Source organism: Primulina eburnea, chromosome 1 (assembly GCF_022965805.1).
Source record: "Primulina eburnea isolate SZY01 chromosome 1, ASM2296580v1, whole genome shotgun sequence".
NCBI lineage: Eukaryota > Viridiplantae > Streptophyta > Magnoliopsida > Lamiales > Gesneriaceae > Primulina > Primulina eburnea.
In genome coordinates, this window is record NC_133101.1 from 57,855,970 (window position 1) to 57,873,974 (window position 18,005).

The 18,005-nt window shown below is 32.9% G+C and overlaps 1 pseudogene; it reads right to left on the reverse strand.

Moving 5' to 3' along the window:
• Positions 1-593: 593 nt before the first annotated feature.
• LOC140833862 (protein LATERAL ROOT PRIMORDIUM 1-like) lies at positions 594-3,035 on the reverse strand (annotated as a pseudogene).
• Between the last annotated feature and the right edge of the window lie 14,970 nt (positions 3,036-18,005).

The window sequence follows — 18,005 nt, forward strand, 5'->3', positions numbered from 1 at the left end:
AAGTATTAGTATGTTCTGCCAAGTTCTCAAAATCACTAAGATGCAGCACTAAATAATATTGGCTGCAGTTTTATCAAAATACCAAAACATTAATTTACGCATCTTCCGTTGAAGAACAGGAAACACTTTTTGAAAAAGTTCTTGAGCCTGATTCGATTTTTGTTAAGATCAAACACAAGTAGAAAGAAAGAGGGTATATTTTGATAGGACGTATTTTCTGGAAATTATGCGACGAGTAGGGACCTGGGTATATGTTGGTAGCATGTTGTTTCCTGGAAAATGTACAAGAACTTACCGAATCAAATCTTTCTATTCGAGCGAGTCCACCCGATCACCTAAACTCAAGCATACACTTAACAAAGCATGAAGAATTTAATGAAATGTTGCAAGGCCAAAAAACAGTTTCCCGCTAGCTAGGAGAAATTGCACTGATATAAACGAAAGGGAATTATTTGATGGTGTTGTCGACCGAATTATTAAAAAAAACAAAAAAATTATAGTAAACATGGAAATGACATTTTATTTCATTCAACTCATAGGACTCAAATTATGAAAATTCACAGTTTAAACGACAAAGATGGAATGCCACAATATGCAAACGGAGGAAAAAATATAAAGATTTAATGATTATTACCATGGATAATATTTTTTAGCAATTATATGATACAATAGAGCCAGGAATATTTTAGGGCTGGATGACTAGCTAGAGGAAAGACCTGAACCTATGGCGAAACCAGGGATGCACGGAATTGACGAGAAACGATTCCCTCAACGGTGACGATATTGGATAATATAATTCGAGTAATCTTTTCAGGTTTTCTCATTAAACCCTGATGTTAAAAATTAAAAATATTAATTCATTGGGTTACCATAACTAGTTCCTCCAAGAAAGCCACCACCGGGGGATGTGAGATTGTCCGTTGGATGAAGAACCGGTTGGGTAGAGGAAGCGCCGCCTCTTCCGGCGATGCTGCCTCCGCCTCCCCCTAGATGTAATTCAGATATGTTGGGAAATGATCCATCTCTTCCTTCTATCCCTTGGTCGTAGAGGAAGCCTTTGAAAACACGGCCTTCTATTTTTACAACGGCTTGGTATGCATACTCGTCTTCTCCGTCATCGAGTGAAGTTACTCTTACACACTTGAAAACTGCGGGAGCATGCACTTGGCCCGGTAATGAATCTCTAAAAGATGCATCTAAAGGTCCCATTAATTATGACACAATTTAGTATAAATCTTCGTTTTTTTGTCGAGGTATAGTTGCATGAAATAAAGGGAATGCAAATTATAAAAATCAACTAAGAATCGTTTAAAGATCGGACCTTGGTGGCTAGAACTGGTATCGAAGCTTCTTGGTGGAGTGGTGTTAGAAGTTGAAGTATGGGATGCAGTGGTGGTGGTTTGAGAAGTGCCGCCTAGCCTAGGTTTCTTGGTACCGGAAGTCGATTGCGAAGATCCGGCTGCGGGGATGTTTTCTCTAGCGATCTGCCGCTCTCGGCGGCGGGAAGCAGAAACCCAGGTGCTTCTTACGTGTGTGACACAATCATAGCCTCTACTTTTACAACAAGTTCTACATCTCCTGTGGATACAGTCTTTTTTGGCCTGGTTTCCACAGTCTTGACAAGTTGTGGTTCCCAAGGAAGACGACGACCCTCCGATTCCACAGGCAGGCGATTCCGCCAGTTCCACTTTGAAGCAAACTTGTATGATCCAGAATCAAGGGTTTCTTCGAGCTATATGCGGAAGAGTTCTGGCTCTGCTGGTGTTGCCACAATTGCATCCCGCCGCTGCTACGGCTGCGGGCAATGTTTAACACGTCGTCATTTGCCGAACCATCGCTGCCAATATTTTGCTGTGCTAGACATGGGGTGGCAGTGAGGAGGGGGATCACGCCCACACCAACTCCAACGCCTATAGCACCGGAGGCGCTAAATGGATGAGGGTCGAAGTTGATTGTAGTGGCTGCAGCGGCGGCGGCGGAAGAATCTGAGGGGTGATTCTGGAAAGAAGATGCCGGAGCAACAAAGAAAAATTCCGGTGGTAGGCCGCAGTTTATGTGCCTAGTGGAAGCCACTGAAGACCACATGCCCCCAGCAGCAGCTCCGCTATTACTCGTGGTGTTACCACCGGGAGCAGCGGCGCCGGCAGATCCTGCATTAAAGCCTAACGAGAGATCCCCGGCTGCTGATGAAGAAGAAGCCACCCAATCAGCAAACGCGCCAGAATCTGAAGTTAACCTCCGAGTAGTAGCCACAACTGCTAATTTCTTCGAATTTCTTCAAACAATTCCTCAATAATCACTACAAATTTTTTAAAAAAAAACTAATCACGTATATCTGTCTCTATCAAGGGCAAGATATCCTCTCATTTTTCCAAATCTTGAAGAATCTAAGAAGCAGTCGTTATTATGTATTTTTTTTTAGGAAAAAAAAGTGGGGTCACCGAAATTCTTCGGAGCAGGAGAAGATTTGTGAGACAAGAGACGAAAATAAAAAAAAAAACAAAGTATACAGACACGCAATTACAAGTGCTGATGGGGTCTTCTTCTTCCTTTCTGCTAGAACTTCCACACCATATATTACTGCCTACTTACTGATACTGTCCCCTTGGCTTTATTCATGAAAAAAGTTTCTCCCGGAGAGGGACTTGTGAGCTTCCTATGCCAGTACTGGTCATGACCCAACCATAGATATAAAGACAGAATTCAAGAAGCATATTAATTAAGAATTAAATCCAACACTTGGGGAGGTGGAGAAGAAGAAGCGCCGGACACCCCCACAAGACAAGTAAGACATGAAAGTGGTGTTGGTGCCGACCAATTATCAAGAATCCAACTTGGTTTGCTGAATGAATGAGGTGGGTTCTTGTCTGCCTCTCGCTCGCATAGATTATAGGATGTGATTATTGGAGAGAGAATATTAAATTAAACAAAGTAAAAGTGGAAGAAAGGCAAGAAATTCTCTGTTTTGTAGGTTTTGTGAAGCCCTAAAGTCACATGCCAAACTCCACTCCTTTTTCTATCTAGTCTCCACTATATTCTCTCTTTTTTTCCCAAACTACGTATAAAATAATAGAAGCTCAATAGTTTGCAAAATCAACTTTATAACAAGATAGGTAGTAGTGATTAAAAATTCAAAATGCACTTTATGTGAAAATTTTCATAGGAGGCTGATGTGGGGACTCGGACGCTAATCATCTTTTTAATTATCGTTGGGATTTAATTATCAGTAAACAGGATCTAAAATTTTTTTTTCTTTTAAAATATAAGTGCGGAAGGTAATGGCATATAAATAACATACATATCTGTATAAAAGTACAATAATATACAACAGTCTTTCAATTAATCTAAGGTTCAACTACTAAAGTTCTAGTAATAAAACCTATCTATATCCAAGTCCGGAATCACCACGCTAAACTCATCTTCTCTCGTCATCTCTCGACCCGATCATGCCCCACCTGTTGTCATGCACACATACAAAACAAGACAACAGCCGGATAACTCCGGTGAGAATAAATCTCAGTATAAACATGGTAAGCATGTATAGAAACAATCTAAATCATAAAACATGCTATCATGATCATATACTAAAAGGCAATAGGTTTCATAATCTATGAAACCAATTCAAAATAAGCATGCAACTTGAATCTGATAAACATGCGACTCAAATTAAATCATAAAAACATGCTATCATGACTGAAAGCAATAAAAACGGGTTTCATAGTTTATGAAACCACATTCATAAACGCATGCAGTCCTAGTCAAATCATGTCTAGACTCGACTCAACTATAACTCTAGGGATCCCGGGGTGAATAAGACGTCACTGTCTGTCACTTACCCTCCCAATCGGGGTGACGTATGTCTTATTCCTAGACTTCGGTCATATCTGTATCGAATAATCTACAATAGGACGGTGTCTGTCCCTATGTAACGATAGCCCGAACGTCTAGAAGTCTGACTGTTTCTGTCAAACTTTCCTATCTCAAATGCAATGCCTAACCATCTGTAAACAAAGCATGTTCATTTCAAAAGATTTGAATATAAAGTCTATAAACAAATCATAATCATATCAGAAGATAAACAATAATCAAGTATGTGATTTTATTGGGAAACTCAAATGAGATCTGATTTGAGTTATATCTTCTCAGATATCACATGAATTATACCTTTGTCGTCCCGGTCTGACGAAGACGATGACCTGTATTCAAATCTGTCCATTTCCAATCTGAAAAGACAATATCGAATACATAGTATTAATGAATATCTCAATTCACAATCTGTTCTGATCAATACTCAACTCAGTATATAATCTGATCAATATCTGAACAAAATACAATCTGATTGATATCATCGACATCACAATATAATCGAAATCATATCTGAATCTGATCAATCTAAATCAACTGATGTTTCGACGGTATAACAATACAATCTGAATAACCCCGTCAATTCTGAACATCACAAATATAATACTGGAACTCATAATCTGTGTCAACATAATTCCTACTCTGAATATTAACACAATTCTGATATAGAGTTTCAGTCAACATCTTTCAAAAATCATAACAATTACAGAAACGGTCTGTTCTTTAATCTGACTTCCATTCTATAATGTCTACGGTAGTAGAAACACCATATCTGATTCGTATTAAATTCTGACAATATCATAAATTCAAATCTTGTCTAAACGTAACAAAACTTACGTCCAGTTGTAGCCTGCGTTGATGGGAACACAGTACTTTAGTCAGATTCGAGTTCTGATAATCGGATTGAACAAATCACAAGACTAAGGTACGATGAGGCTTGGAGGATTTCTGAAGCTCTCCTCGTTCTTGCTGAAGGCTAAGGAAGGAAAGATGAATCATATATATATATCATGTTGCATGCAAAGCTACGTGTCACACATTTCTTCAATCCTGATTGGCGCTCGAGCGGTAATAAATTTCCGCCCGGGCGCTCACTCGGCGCTCGGGCGGTTAAAATCTACCGCCCGGGCGCGGAGGGTTCTGTCCATCTATTATCTTATCACCACTTGGCGCTCGGGCGGTCACAAACTACCGCCCGGGCGCCACATCTTCTGCCCGAACCATGCTCCTATTGAGCATTTGCGCTCGAGCGCCAATAGTTCTGCTTAAAACTGGTGTAATTTAAATGCTTTGCTCCATCTGATCTCGTAATGGCCCGTTTATAATTATATCTATTTAATTCACTAATCTCATAGTAAATTACGATAATCAAATTCTCGGGCATTACACTGATATCCAGGCGAAAGTTAAATTTATGATCCTGCAACTTATATTTTTTTTCCATATTTTATCTTGTTACCGATTAATTCATGTTCTTATGATTCAACTTATTTATTTTTTTTATTTTACTTTTTTTATCGAATTGTTGATGTCACATCAAACAAATCAACAATATATGTCACAATGACAACAATTATATGTCATTATTTTTGTCAACAGGTCATAATTTTCGGTGACCGTTGGCACTTTAACAAAGATGAACTAAAATCAAAATAAAACGCAAAATAGTGGACTCTCAAACCATATATTGAGTGATAATGAGACTACTAAATAAAATATCTACAAATTATGGAACTAAAATTATAATTTTTTTCATACTAGTTACGATGAGATCATTAATATACTAGTGATTTTCAGCTTGCAACTAATGTATTTAATTATTATGATAGATTAAAATTCAGTAAATTGGGAATTAATGGAAGTAAAGTAAAGGATGTTTTGGAAAAATAAGATTAAAATCGTGGAGAATATGAAAAGGTGTGGGAGATTATGTGGTTTTGTCTGATTATAAACATAAAAAATTACAAGATAAAAACTATATTTTTCTCTAGTTGTAATTTTAAAAAACATGAGTACAAAATTTGAGAAATCAAACAACATAAGGGAATAGTTTCTCTGATCTTCAACTTTCGCATAATTAACAATGTTTATCATAAAAATATACCAGTAATTCATTTTATTCAAATATATTGAGAGAAAAAAATGCATATATAGAAATCTATAAAATATTAACAGAATTAATACTTAAGATGAGAGGCCTAAATTTTAGAGAGAGCAGATGAAAATATAATAATTTATATAATGTTTGTTTTTTTTAAATAAAACAGTTATTTTCGAAAACAATGCTATAGTTATTATGGCTCAAATATATTTTCAAGAAATATATGAATATTTACTCACCGGACTCAGCAATTAATTTGTTCATTTTATCATCGTATTATCGTACAACATTATTGTACTGCTTGAAAAGGCATTAATGAAATAATGATTGCCCAAAATGCCACTCACTCGTATTGCCACAAACCGGTACAACCTAATTCTTTGAATATACATTTTTTTAATGTAAAATACACTTATATATATATATATATATATATATATATATATATATATATAAGTAAATAAATCTTTATATATTTATTTGTATCTTTCTTAGCTTTATTTTTTATAAGCTAATTATCATTTCATCCGTTACTTTTCTTCCTCTTCACTGAAAGAAATCCACCCAGCCCAACAGAAGAGATTTTTCAATAGATGTTTGTTCAATCTCGACGAAATCGATAAGTTTGGTTCTTCCGTTCCCTCCGCTTATTCTGCTCGGACGCAAATAGCGAACTAGCCATAAGAGTAAAGAGTAAAGAGTAGAAAATATAGAACGAAAGAGTTGGCCTAGAATAATTTGTGATTATAATTTTTGAACAGTATATAATTAATTTAGTTTGAAATGAAAAGAAAATAGTAGAATATAAATATATCAATAAATAGATTAAGTAGTAAATTATTTGATAGAAGGTGGGGTTGAATATAATAGATGAAGGAAATTGAAAATACACCGACGTACATAAGAAATTTTAAACTTTATTATAGTATATAAAAGAGATTATATATATATATGATTATGTTCTTTTTTTATTGGGCTCGTATATGTAATATGATTAATTATGTCATCGACCGCGATGATTTATAGCTAGAGTTGTATAGTGACAATTATTATTGCTTAGGTATGGAATTAAATGTGGTCGCGTTAATTATTTTCGATGGAATCATGCCCTTAAGAGTGAGAGAATTTTCTCAGAAGTTAAGTTAACGTTTTTAAATGTTATTTGATTATTTAATTATGGAGTATTTTTTTTGTGAGATGGTCTAACGAAGCTTTCTATGAGTCAGGTCAACCCTACCGATATTCATAATAAAAAATAATACTCTTAACATAAAAAACAATACTTTTTATGGATGACTCAAATAAGACATATATGTCATAAAATACGATCTATGAGATTATCTCACACAAATTTTTATGGAACTAAAGTATGTATTGTTTATTGTTTAATATAAGTGTTATAAAAGTGGATGCTCAAAAAAAAAAAAAACTTTTCTGTAAGTGGATTATTTTAACCTTTTTAAATTCGTTTGTGGGATGGAATTTATTGGCATTATTATAATATTATATATATATATATATATAATTTTTTAAAAGGATAAAATTTTTAGATGATTTTTTTCTTGGTTTTGTGTCATTTATTTGAATATTTTTAGTTTTTGTTCTGAATTAATTTACTATCTAAGTCCACTGATTTATTATTTTTTATTTTATTCTAATTTCATTAAATTATTAATGTAAACATGTCACCGAAAAATGTTGACATGTTACCATAAATTTATTTAGTTTCCTAATAATGTAATTATACCATATTTACACTAGCTTATTAGTGTTTATATATATATATATATATATATATATATATATATATATATATATATATATATATATATTCTATTCATCAATATTTATCCCTTAAAATATGAAACTTATGTATACATATATATATATATATATATTCATCAATATTTATCCCTTAATATAAAATACGAACTCAAACTCAGTATTTTATTATTTTTCTCTATGATATATGTTTAGTATTATTTTATTCGTTGTTTTTAAAAGGTTCGTACAATATTTTGGCTTTACTCAAACACCTAAAACTTGTTATGGGCCTTTTAAAAATTCTTAATGGGGCATGATATTGATAAATGATCTATTTATATGACATTCTACAATGAATTTAATAAAATTCATAATACCTTCCATGTTAAAATATAAGTTCATGATAATATTACTAGGTATCGTATTATTTATTCAATAGGTTTTATATGCTAATGCATGCTATAAAAATTTGATATAGAAAGTTATTATTGGAGATAAACAAACAAAAATTGATAGAGTGACTCTCATGTGAGACCGTCTCACGGATCATAATCTGTGAGACGGGTCAACCCTACCCATATTCACAATAAAAAGTAATACTCTTAGCATAAAAAGTGATACTTTTGCATGGATGACCCAAATAAGAGATCTGTCTCACAAATAAAATCCGTGAGACCGTCTCACACAAGTTTTTGCCAAATTGATATTTAAGTTAAAAAATTAAAATTACCTATGTGCATGAATGTATGGGTGGGTGGCCGTCTGACTATCGTTTACTGCGTTTTAGAACATCAGACAAATCACAGAAAAAATGTTAAATATATGTCAAAAAATAATAATCATTCAATTACTATTACAAATATAAGGATTTTCAGTTGGACATTTTTAGAACAGATGATGAGACATTAATTGATTATACTATACGACTTTTATTCATCTTACGTTCGATTAAAGTCTATAAAAAATTAGAGTTGTAAATCGTTATCTTATTTATATATTGATTTATCATTTTCGTATCATACATCATTTAACATATTTTATCCGGGAATGTTCAGTGGTTTGATGAAGTTAGTAGCATCATCACATGCTGATGTCAGGGTTGATAATTTTATTATATGTTTCTACGATTGTGAAATGATATGGAAGAGATATATGATGTTGAAAATTATACATAATTAAATTTTAAAACATTATTAAAATTACATATGATTAAAAAAATACACATAATTTACAATCTTACACACAATAATTTAAAAAAAAAAACAAATTTTTTTCTTTCAATTTTTCCATTTTTTTATGATTTCTTAATTTTTGTATATTAATTTTTATTTTTTTTAAAAGGATGGGAGCAGTATTCTTTTTAAAATTTAATTTAATTTTATATAAAAATAACAATAAAAAAAAATTTATTTCTCGCACAGAGAGTCTTCATGCGAGAACTCGTGAACATCGAAGGTGGAAACATCCGCATGCTTCTTCCTCGACCATTGGAGGCCAAGAAAACCGACGAAAGAGGAAGCCGGCGAAGTGTTTTTTTTTTCTTTTACATATTTTGCACAGTCCATTTTAGGTCAACTTCTTAAATAAAATTTTAATAATTTTTGTATAATAGTTCATTATCGTAGTATATTTTAAACTCAATTGTGTAATTTTCTCAGTTTAAAAATAATTCTGACCAATCTTTATTTTATATAATATGAGATTATAAAAAAACCCATTTTCTAAGTTTTTTTTTTACTATTATTTTTACTTGAGCGAGAAGTATGTTTCATTTCAAACTCTTAGATTTATCTTTAAATTGAGATATTCAGATAAGATGAATTATAAGTTATCGAAAATTTAATCTACTTTCAACTTATTAGAACTGTTTTAAATAAAATAAAAAATAATTATTATTATTATTATTGTAATATTTTTTAGTTTTTTCAGTATAAATATTATTTCCAACTAAACTTCCCATGAATTTTAAAAACATGTTGCCCTTGTTTATGTAAATTTGAAAATACAATTTTAACATTTTGACATGGTTAAAACATAATGGAAAAGTAAAATAATTTTTTTAAAAATGTTTTGGAATAAAACCAAAATATACATTCAATTGCACAAAATGTTTAATCCCAACATTTTTCTCATATCATTATATCGCTAATTTAACATAAATAATTTTTTTATATAAATATTTAATAACAAATTAAATCACTTATTAGATAGTTGCATTAATTAAACGAGTTAATATGATTTATATTTATCATGAATAATAATATATTGACAAAAACTTGTGTGAGACAATATCATATGTCGTATTTTGTGAGACAGATCTCTTATTTGGGTCATCCATGAAAAAATACTACTTTTTATGCTAAGAATATTATTTTTTATTGTGAATATCAGTAGGATTGATCCGTCTCACAAAAGATCTACTCTAATATATTTGTAAAATGAGAGGAGGAAACATCTAATTTTAGATTAGTTCGACTTTAATTTTGTGATATATCATACCAAGAGTCGTTCAGTTATTATTAAAAAAATCATATTATTTTTTTCATATAAGGTGCTGCATCGATCTCTCTACAACTGATTCGATGAATATTTTGAAAATAAAATATGGAATATATCATAATATTGCAAAAAATAATTAATTAATATGCGCGTGAAGTAGCAGTTGGAGGGTGGTGCGCGTGGAACAAAAAAAGCTAGGGACAGCGTAGATCTAGCCTAGAACTAAAGGCTGGGGGCTATACCATGATGATAATGGTGGCTTGATTCACGAGGCCTCGAGCCCAGCGCTCTATGGAGACAGTGGGTGGTGGCCACCGCCCAATTACCCGGATTTCCTCCGCCGTACTTTTTGTCCCCAATCTCTCCACTCGTCAGACAACACACTGTGCTATTATATATACGTGTGTGTTTTTGTATATATATTTTGTCCAAATTGTTTGTAAAAAAAAGTGACAAATTAAATTGTTTAAAATTTAAATTATTCTGATTTCAATAAAAAAATTTAAAAATAAAATTATTCTGTCATGCGAAAATAAGAGGCTACCTTGGGCATTTTTAAAAATTCAGCTTGACACTAATTTTGTCTATGACAAAAAATTGTGTGAGACGGTCTCACGGATCGTATTTGTGAGACGGATCTCTTATTTGGGTCACCCGTGAAAAAGTATTATATTTTATGCTAAGAGTATTACTTTTTATTGTGAATATGACTAGGGTTGACCCGTCTCACATATTATGATCTTTGAGACGGTCTCAGATGAGACCCACTCATTCGTTAGATATATTAATATTATTTATATTTAAAATAAAAATTAATATTTTTTATGAGTGATTTAAATTGAATATCTTTCTTACACAGTTGATCTGTGATACCGTTTTACGATAGTTTTTGTGCTTTGGAAAGTGGAAAAAACTTGACGCTAACATGTCTATTACGACATCTATGATATAAAATATATATGTTGGAGAATTTATGCTGTTCATATCATTATCATATTAAAAGCTTAAAATATTAATATTTTTTTAAAAAAATATTTCTTCACTGTTATAAACATCTCCTACAACCTTTTCATGATTCCACAATCAAAAATTAATTTAATAGTTATAATTATTTTTTAATAACTAATTTTTGTATCAGCTAGTTTTGAGAAGTTGAGAGGGGATTATCTGAAAAATTAAATTACATAATTTGAGAAAAATCATTACATGGTTTGAGAAATTTAAAACTTAACAATAAAACATAGGAAAATAACAAATCTACAAATGATATTTGTTGAAATTTGATGAGATTTTATATAACTAAGTTAAATCCTAGCAATAAAAAAGATTTCAAGATATTTGAGTTATATGGACAAAATAAAATTTCATTTATGCTTTTAAAAACTTATAAAATATGGTTTCAAAAATTTTGAAATCAATTATTTTAACTATCAAATCCAGTTTCCAAATAACATTTTCCAAACACCAAAACATAATTCCAAATATGTGGATTTAAAATCCAAGTCCAAATTCATTTTTAATTCCTCCAAATATTGTCTTCATTATTTATAATTTTTGTAAAAGATTTAACTTAAAATGTACATTTAGCTGTATCAAAAAAAATGTACATTTAGCTTTATTTTGTAACTGGATTTAGCTTAACTTGTTTAAAAAAATTTAATATTCAAATATTTAGTTATTAGTTTTCTTTTTAATATAAAAATGAGCTAGATTTGACGATCAATTAAAAGTTTTTCTTTTACTTGTTTTCATAATAATTTACGTGACTAAAGACAACCACATTGTTAACATTATAACAATTAAAATCATGAAAGAATGTTAATGCTTTAGTTAATTATAATTATATTAGTATTAAATTTTTATATCTGTTCAATTTATTGAAAGTTTCATTCAAGATGAATTTTTTGCGAAAACATGTGATAATGTTTTGAATATGTAGGATCGAGCGTTTGTCGTTTTGCCAAAAGCTATAGCTGGTGGTAATGATGCAACTCAAATTCTTTAAACCTCACAACAGCTCAAGCACCACGGTTCGATCGCTCTACTAAGCAAGGACAATTATTGCACCCAACAATCTTCCTCTCAATAATTATTCTTGCAATCAATGAGAATTGAACATGTGAACTTGGCTCTGATACCAATTATAGGACCGAGCCCTTGTCGCTTTACCAAAAGTTATAGTTGGTGGTAATGGTACAACCAGGGACGGAGCCACCCCAAAGGCTGGGGTGAGCTCCAGCCCATGCTTGTTTTTTGGGTTTATTTAAAAATATGGATTAAGTTTTTTTTTTTTTTTTTTTTTAATTTTAGCCCACAAATTTATAAAATAAAATAACATTGAATATATCACAAATTTTAGCCCACAAATTTTTAGCCCAGGATCGAAACTTTTTCTGGCTAAGTGCCTAAGTCCCTGGGTGCAACTCAAATCTTTAAACCGTACAGCAGCTTTAATACTACGGTTCGATCGCTCTATCAAGCAAAAATAATTATTGCACACAAGATAATATGAAATCAATTCAAACTCAAATAAATAAATATTTCAGTTTTATGTCATAAAAACAACTTTAGATTCACTAACAAAATTTTTAAAAAAATTGTTATTTGTATTTTATTTATATTTTTTTTTATTATTTGCACTACAATTTATTAATAATTTTTGCACATATTTTGGCACAACGTAGTTTAATTAGTATTTTGAGTTATGGGATTTAATTCCCATATATATACAACAAACTATAATTTTTAATATTTTGCATCGTTAATGATATCTTTATCTTTCTTTCAAAACAAAATTGATGTATGTCAATATTATTTAAAATATATTCATTAAGGGTGGTTAGTTTTTAAGAATAATTTGAGAATTATTATAATTAATAATACAAAATATACATCAATCTCTCATAATAATTACTTTTGGTCAATTTAATATGCGGATAAAAATACTAATGTTTTCATTCGATAAACATTATTATAAAAAACCATTTTTGTAAATTCTAAAAATAATTATACTTTTTAATCAAAATTAATGAGGTAAATATTTTTTGCAAAAATTAATTATATTAAAAAATCTAGGTACATCAAAATATGCAATATATATACATAATTAGAAGGCCAATTGTCATTCCTACATATATATATTGTTCTTCAAAATTTCCATGGACGGCTGAGAGAAATATAGGCTGGGCCTCATTTAATGAATTTGATAATATAAATTTTGGACAGTTCTCTAATTCTTTTTGTTTCCTGGTTTAACTGGGGCTGAAGCCTATGCCCGTCAGGCCTTTGAATTGTGGATACTTAATGCCTTTGTTATTATCAGTTTATTGTCCAATCTACAATGGCCACTCATAAAGTAGATATTTTTGGGATTTTGGAGTCTAAGTTTCATGACAAAGACTTACTGAATTTCGTTCGCATTCAATGTACAGGTACGCAATTTGTTCATAACTTTGATCTTAATAGCAAGGGTAGAATCTTTGTTTTGTGTATGGCTTTAATACGATTGTGCAAAGGAGAGACCTTTGGGATGATCTTAAATCATTTGGAACATTGTGTAATCTACCATGGATTGTGATGGGTGATTTTAATAATGTTTTATCCCAACATAAAAAGAAAGGAGGTTTGCAAGTTAAGAATTATGAAACTAAAGATTTTGTGGATTGTGTAGCATCTTTAGACTTGCTTGACCTTCAGCGTAAGGGCTGCTATTTTACATGGTCCAGCCCATCTGTTTGTAGTAAGTTGGATCGTGTTCTAGTGAATCAAGCATGGCATTCTTCGAATTTTCATGGGTTAGTTGAGTTTGTTGCTCCGGGTTGTATATCAGATCATGCACTTGCTCTTGTTTCAGTGTGTGAACAGAGAAAACAACAGTCCAAGCCATTTAAGTTCTTCAACATGTGGACACTACATGATGATTTTCAGAAATTGATCAGGGACAGATGGACATTTTTTGGGTATGGAACCGCGCAATATGTGCTCAAACAGAAATTTGTAGCTCTCAAGAAGCCTCTGCAATCGATGAACAAATATTCTTTTAGTAGTATTTCAGCTAGAGCTACGGCTATGAAAAACAAACTGGAAAATCTGCAACTTCGATTACTGAAAGATGGGATCAGAACAGATGAATATGCCGAAGTCACAAGACACACCGAAATCTTGCTAGAGGCGGAGAGAATGTTCATAGCGCAAAAAGCAAAGATAAATTATTTGAAGCAAGGTGACCGATGCACTAAGTTCTTCCATGATGTGATCAAGAGAAATCAAAAACGGAATGCTATCTTGACAGTTATGCGAAGTGATGGCAGCTCATGTACTGTACAAGAGGATATCGCAGATTGTTTTGTTCAACATTACAAGGGTCTATTGGGTACCAAAATAGACAGATCATATTTCGATCATGATATTCTCAATGAGGGTCAGTTTGTTAGGGAACAAGATTGGGATGGTCTCACCAAAAAAGTAACAGTAAAAGAAATCGAAGCGGCCTTGTATGATATTGATGATGATAAAGCACCGGGCTCGGATGGGTTTGGGGCTAAGTTCTTCAAGAGTTCATGGAATATTATCAAAGAGGATGTTTGTTCAGCGGTTCTAGAATTCTTCTCCTCCCGGAAATTACTAAAACAATGGAATCATGCAATCATTGCTCTAGTGCCGAAGAAAGTTGATCCAAACTATGTCAATGACTATCGACCGATCTCTTGTTGCACGGTCTTTTACAAGCTTATATCTAAAATTCTTGTCAACAGGCTGTGCGTGTGTATGGATGCTATTGTAGATGATGCACAAGCGGCTTTCATTCAAGGAAGATCTATTGTTGATAATATTCACTTAGCTCAAGAGTTAATGCGCAAATATGCTCGTAAGCGTGGATCGCCGAGATGCATTTTCAAAGTGGACCTGGAGAAAGCTTATGATACAGTTGACTGGGAGTTTGTGCATGAGGTTCTTTTGGCACTGAAATTCCCTTGCTTGTTTGTAGACTGGATTATGGAGTGTGTCACAACGACATCTTATTCTATTGCCATTAATGGACATTATCACGGTCTTTTTAAAGGGATGCGTGGTCTCAGGCAAGGTGACCCTCTCTCACCCTTATTGTTTACTTTATGTATTGAGGCGTTGTCTCGTATGTTGAAGCGAATGTCTAGATCTCAAAATTTCAAATTCCACCCTAGATGTTTGAATATTAGAATTACGCATTTGGCATATGCTGATGATTTGTTGCTTCTCTCTTATGGTGATCGAATTAGTGTCTCAATGATTATGCAATGCCTTAACAACTTTGGTAATACAGCGGGTCTTCGTGTCAATGCTTTGAAATCTAATGTCTTCTTGGCTAGCGTTGATGATAATATCAAGCAGGATATATTGGACTCCACAGGGTTCACGGTTGGGACACTACCGTTCAGATATTTGGGTATACCAATTGCAGCAAAGAGGCTTTGTGCGGCAGACTACGGAGATCTCTTGGACAGTGTGACAAGAAAGGTTAGTGCTTGGCCTCGTAACTCCCTATCTTATGCAGGGAAAATCGAGTTGATTAGATCGGTCATTCAAGGTATTGATTGTTTCTGGCTGTCTATTTTACCCGTTCCGAATTGTGTTATTAGCTCGATTCAGTCAATATGCCGCAAATTCGTTTGGCCTACAAAACACCCACCGATTGCTTGGTCGTTCTTATGCAAACCACTTGCAGATGGAGGTGGTTTGAAAGATTTAAAAGCTTGGAATCGTGCACTATTAGCAAAAACTTTATGGAATATACATTCTAAGAAAGATAGCTTGTGGATTAAAAGGGTTAACCACATTTACAGTTGCTTTGGTGGGGTATGGAATTGGAGTTTGAAAAAAGATGACTCACCCTTGGTCAAGAATATACTTCTCATCCGTGATGAAATCATTAGTGCTGAGGGTACTGTGGAAGCTGCTACTGCTCGGCTTCATAGTTGGTTCGGTAATAATGGGGGAATTGGGAGAGCATATGATTACTTTGTACATGCTAAAGGGAGGTGGCCGTGGAAACCTCTCTTGGCTAAGGCTTGCATTCTTCCAAAACACCGCTTTATCTTTTGGTTACTTGCCCATTCCAAACTCTTGACTCGTGATAGATTGGGCTACCTTGAAGATCGTAAATGTGTTCTATGTCACACCAAGGATGAGACAGCCTCGCACTTATTTTTCCAGTGCAAGATTTCCAAGCTCATTTGGGACAGTGTGCGCGCATGGTTGCATATGGATAGAGCAATGACTTCTCCCACTTCGATACTTCGTGCTTTCAGAGGAATTTACAGTGGGAACTCCATGCTCTCAAAGATGAGAATTAGGGCATTATCAGCAACTATTTATCATGTTTGTTACAGTTATGTTTGAGAATGAGAAGATGAATATTGATGCTATCGGCCTTAAGATCAAGATTCACACATACATATGTGTTCCAGGGGCGACAACTTTTTGGGTGTAACTTCGATTTCTCTATGTAAACAGTTTTATATGACTAGGTGTGTTTGTATTTGTTGATCTATGATCTTATTTATCTCCTGGGGATGCCCAGAGTATTTGTACTTCTAACTCTTTTTACCACTTAATTTGAATGCATTTCATTCAAAAAAAAAAAGTGATGATATCCAGATGAATTGGGGGCAATTCACCGGATAATGAAAATAATTTTATATTAGAAAATTTGAGCAAGGATCATGGCTTCAACTGTAACCTGCAAACAAGTAAATGAACTTGTGAATGGGCGTCGGAGGGATATCCGGCGTATCCACTCTGATGCTTAAGTTAGCATGTGAAAAGGAAAGTAAAGACGACTGTATATGTAGTAATATACATGAGTGTTTGAGAATTAAGAATTCCAGAATCTTTAAATTAAATGAGAAATAAACCTGCTATTTATAATAGTAAATCTCATAATTACATTGTTTTCAATATCCACTTGCTAAGTATTGCAAGTCGGCTGCCCATACTTTTGCTTCTGATGATTTCCAAAATACGGCAAACCTATTATATTCTTATAGATTAGATAGCTCATATCGATACACACGAGTGTGGTGCACTTCTCGAGGTAGCTCGGGTAGAAAGTACTCGGGAGCTTGCACAAGAGCTTGGGCTCGTGATTATTCGGGAAGAGAATAAATTCCGGCTAATGAGGAGAGTGTCCAGCATATTAATTCTTATTTGTGCTATCCATTTAATATCTCGGATCATCCATGACCCGGACTTTTATGAGGGTATCATCATTATTCATCAATATTACATGTTCATGAAAGAACTTCCAACAAGCCAATAGCCTCAGCTTCTCTGATCACCAGAGCTTCTTCTTCGAATATCATAGTCCCGCACGCTACAGACTCTCCATTATCACCCTTCAAAACTATGCCAATTCCAATAGATTTCCTGTCATTAAACACAGCTGCGTCCGCATGGCACTTGTAAAAATTGACAGCCATTTTATGCCAGAGGTTACAAACACTTGTTATTATTAGTTCATGACTAGCGAACTGGGCATTGTTTGAAAATAAGTGAAATTATAATATTTTTCTTGTTTCTTTGACTAAAAAATTATATAGATAATTTAATAAGAATTAATAATTGATTAAATTTTAAAAATGAACAAGGGACAGTGAGGTTAGAGGAAAAAATGTGATAACTTAGTAATTTGAATCTTAACTTAAAGAAGATGTGCTTTATATTTTGGGTTAAATGAGAATAAATTTTTATGTGATTTTGACATACCAAAAGAGTTATTATGAGTTATGCAACTATATTA